Source organism: Stegostoma tigrinum, unplaced genomic scaffold (assembly GCF_030684315.1).
Source record: "Stegostoma tigrinum isolate sSteTig4 unplaced genomic scaffold, sSteTig4.hap1 scaffold_158, whole genome shotgun sequence".
Classification (NCBI taxonomy): Eukaryota; Metazoa; Chordata; class Chondrichthyes; order Orectolobiformes; family Stegostomatidae; genus Stegostoma; species Stegostoma tigrinum.
The window spans coordinates 596485-600975 of record NW_026728099.1 but is presented as its reverse complement, the minus strand read 5'-3'; the positions used below and the strand labels follow the sequence as shown (position 1 = coordinate 600975).

Here is a 4491-nt window from a genome sequence, read left to right as displayed (position 1 = left end):
GCTGCAGCTTGCCATCATTTTTTTCACAACCACTGCGCTAGTTTATGACGCACTCCAATGAAATGTACTGTCATACTTTGAATCAAGGTCTATTCGAGTCAAGGCTGTGAACAAATACAGGGAGAAACCTCTGATCTTTTCTAGCCATGAATCTGGAAATGGGTGAGTTGAATGATGCCTTTAATCGGGTAGCCCCTTCACTGCCGCTCTGTGCCTCAAAACAAGCTCCTGTTAGTATCAGCCAGTTTTGTACATTGCTGCAGCACATCTAATGAACAACTTCAGGTTATCACAGCTCCACTTTCTTCACATTGAAACTTAGGGCGATAATATGAACTATTTCGAAGCTTAGATGGAGAAACATTTCTGGTGAAGTTGGTTCTGATGTGCAGAATGGACCGAGAACATGTACAAGTCAGGTCACACGGCTAAATGTCAGTACATCTCATGTTTCGGTGGTAAGGACTCAGAGCTTGCATCGCCCAGCCCTGGATGCAATTCTTTCAGGAAATAAAAATGTCTTCCTCTTGTGTGAGTTAGCCAAACAAAAGATGATTTCCAGGTCTCACACGGGATACAGTCTGAATAGGTCAGAATCAGTCCAGTGAGAGTTTGCTTCTATCTCGATGGACAATGACAGCATATACATGAGAAAACTACCATCCATATTGTCCCCTCTAAGAATCTCACAATCCTCAGTTGGAAATATAACACTGTTCCCTCAGTGTCACTGGGTCTCAATCCTGGAATCCCCTCACAGCTGCCATCACGGCTGTCGTTACGTGCCATGGATTACAAGAAAGTGACTCATTAACTCCAGCATGGAGTAGTTAGAGACAGAGAATGAAATTCCAGATTATGCTTATGATTTGACCAGAAGAACCTTTGCTAGTTTCACATTTCCAGAATAAAGTCTGGGACATTCATTGTGGAGACACAGAAACAGCCTCATCCCACCCACTGCTGAGACATCCATGTCACCGGGAACAGGCTCCCCTGCAGCCAGGGCCACGTCGCTTTGGGCCTTTCTGTTTTTTGTCTGTTCCTAAGTATATGATTGTGTCAGATCATACATTTTCACATTGAATTCTGGTTATTTCAATGTCTCAGATCAGGGAATAGCATCGAGAACAACAGAGCCAATATCCCAGCATCTTTCAGAAGGGAAAGGTGCTTTGACAATCAGAAATGTCATCCTTCGCACTCCCCTGAGTCTGATTCACAAAGTGTTTTGAACGGTTTAAGAAGCTGGAAACTGGGTTATCTGTTTTATTTCCTTTTACTATTCCAGCCAGCAGCTGACAGTTTTGGTGCCTTTTATAATGTAGGAGGTGAGTAGCGGTGGGTTTGGGCAGTTTGATTAAGTTGATGGCGTGGAATTATTTTCACTGACCAGGGTCGGGAAACAGTGTACTTGCATTTAAGGGCAGTTAAAAGAGACACGTTTATATTTATATAGCGCTTATCATCACCAATGAGGAAGCCAGTTTACCATGATGAGACATCGTTTAAAACTTGATTCATTTTCCTCCGAAAGTGGTATAAAGTCAGGAGTTACAGGACACCAGGTCACAGACTGACAGGTTTGTCTAAAATCACAAGCTTTCAAAGTACATCTCCTTCATCAGGTGAATTGCATGCATGTGATACATTCACAGCAAAGGCCCTTTCAGATCATAGACCGAAATCGATTTCGTAATGAACCACTTCCGGGTTCTCCCAAAGGTTAAAAAAAAACACGTCAAAGGGAACAAAGCCTTACGCAGGATTCAAACCTGTAACTTTTTGTACTCACAACATCCAACTGAAGAGACAATCAGACCACGAGACCAACAACCCAGACTGTCTATGTCCCCTTTAACAATAAATCAGATGCTACTCAGGCAGTGAAAGTGTCCCTACCTCAGATGTAGGGGACCAGAGTTCATGTTCCAGCTGCTGCCAGACGTGTGTAATAACATATCTGAACCTATTGATTGGACAATTATTCCCCATTGCTTCAGGCAGTGAAAGCAGCAAAGAACATCTTCACACTCTGCCTCCCTGTTCCTGGGACGGTGCTATTTGTCCCATCTGCTGGGAGAGGGTTCTCTCCCATGGCAGATGCAGTGAATCATTTCCCTCCATGGGCAGGTAGTGCTGGGAGATGGTATATAGCCTGCAGCTCCCTCTCAAACATTGGAAGATACAAGCAGCAGAAGCAGTGGAATCAGGCTTGTGTGGCCAATTGGAAATGACAATTTGGAACTTTTGTTGAATGACATTTACTAGAGACAGACAGAAGCTTGAAGAACTGCCGAGAAATAGAGAAGATGAAACTGGGGTGTCATCCGTTCAGCAACTTAAATGGGATCTCTCCGTGCAGCCTTTTTGGTATTCAGAAAACGTTTGCACACAGAAACACTGCAACTATCACCTCAGCAACGCGGGCGTATATGCGTTTGCTGCATCCAGAGCTGGAGTTTATATCTGACACCAACAGTTCCCGATTTAGAGAATCCAGGTGGAACACTCACTCACTGAGAGACATCCCCAACGGCCCTGAGTTACGGGGCTGCAAACAGTACAACGTGGAAGGGAGGGTTAATAATGAGCCCTTGTTTCTCCCCCACCCGCTCCCTCACAGGGACAGGGAGAGTGACGTCATAAACTAATGGCGTCATTCCCACATAAAAAATGCCGTTCAGCCCGTTGGGTCCACGGTCACTCTCTGCCTCTTTTATTTTCTGTAGTTATTCACAATCGGTGATATCTATCCCTAATAATGGTGAACTATGTCTGTGTCACGATGCTGTCTCCAACATGATGATCGTCTTGTTCTTCATGTCTGAAACAGCATGTGCAATTACTGCATTTCTTGGCGGGGGGAGAAAACTGGAAGTAATGTGTCTCAGCTTCACCCGTATAATCCCAATTTAGAGAAGACCGACGGTGAACAAGAGTGAAGTATTGAGACCTTGACAAGTGTGTCACCTCACCTGTCTATCAGTATGAATGAGTAATTTCAGGCACATGAAGCAGAAAGCTCATCATAACGAAAGGTGCAGAACAAAATGCCATGTAGCTGCAGTGCACAGCAGAGGATGGGGTGTCCATCAACCTCTAGCTCTTCGGCCCAGCACGCTTCCACTACACCACTTATCTTGGTGGGCCCATGTGCTTTTTAGGCTTTTCATTTGACGTGTGGCATGTAGTTTCAAAAATGAATTCAAAAACCTTCATTGTTGTTGTGTAGATGTGTCTCACGGTGTAAACATAACCTTTGTCTAACGTCCCACATTCTGTTCATCCCACATTCTGATTTCACTGAGAATCAAAAATTTGTCACAACACAGATAGAGGCCATGCAGCCCACTTCAGCTGTGCCTCTCTTCCGCAACGAAAAAATGGGTGTATCTTTTCGTGTAATTCTCTTGCCTTCTCTGTGTAACTGTATGCATTGTTACTTGTAACATAACTGTCAAATTCCCTTTTGTGTTGATTAAATCTGCGTCTTTAGTACTGTTAGATGGACCCTCAGTTCAAAACTTCAAACCGACCAGCTTTCGCCTTTCTGTTCTCCAAGGAGAGCGTTCCCAACTTTCCAATCCAACTTGATTGCTGACATTCCTCTTACACAGCACCATTCACCTGAATCTGTTCAGCGCTGTCTAAAATACTTCATATCCCCGCTTCTGGAAGTTTTACACTCCGAAGTACCTGTCAGAGACATGTTGCATGGGTGAACAACCTGAAACATTTATTTCCACTTTGAACATGTGTTTCTTTTGGCCGTGTTCACTGTAATGGTACCTCTGCCCCATGACCAGTTCAGGCAACCCGACCTCTGTCCACAAAGCTGGCTTCTCGGACAGCTCACTTGACATTGTGACAAAAGTGAAGCAAAGAACCTGGGCTCGTCTGGGAGTTGAACCCAGGACCTCTTGCATTTTAGTGCTACTGTGTACCCTAAGCAAGAATCATACCCCTAGACCAACGAGCCATTTGCCAGTACAGGATAGAGGGGACACGATGGAATAGTGGTATTTCCACTGGCCGTGAATCCAGCGATCCGGACAATTTTCTGGTTCCCCGGTTCAAAACTACAGCAGACGGTAGAATTTGAATTCAATAAATATCTAGAATTAGGAATCTATTAATCACCGTGAGACGATTGTTGGGGCAAACCCCATCTGGTTCACTAATGCCCATTAGGGAAGGAAACTACTGTCCTTTCCTGGACTGCCCTACTTGTGACTCCAGACCCATGGACAATGTGATTTACCTTGTGTCTGAGCATTTAGGGATGTACAATAAAGATTGGCCTATCCAACGACGCCGTCATCCCATGAATGATTTTCCTATGAAAGATTTATAAAAGATACTTGCCACAGAGACCCTGATGGATCTCATGCTGAACTCGATGTCATCAAAATCAGACCATACAAATGAAGAATGCTGCGAGATACGTGACACGAGGGAATGCCTGTGATTCGAATGAGAGAGATATTC

General features: G+C 44.4%; 1 non-coding gene across 1 annotated transcript; it reads right to left on the bottom strand.

Moving 5' to 3' along the window:
• Positions 1–3892: 3892 nt before the first annotated feature.
• trnap-agg (transfer RNA proline (anticodon AGG)) lies at positions 3893–3982 on the bottom strand. The gene is given in 2 exon segments: positions 3893–3928; positions 3947–3982. It is a non-coding gene; the product is annotated as a tRNA-Pro (tRNA).
• Between the last annotated feature and the right edge of the window lie 509 nt (positions 3983–4491).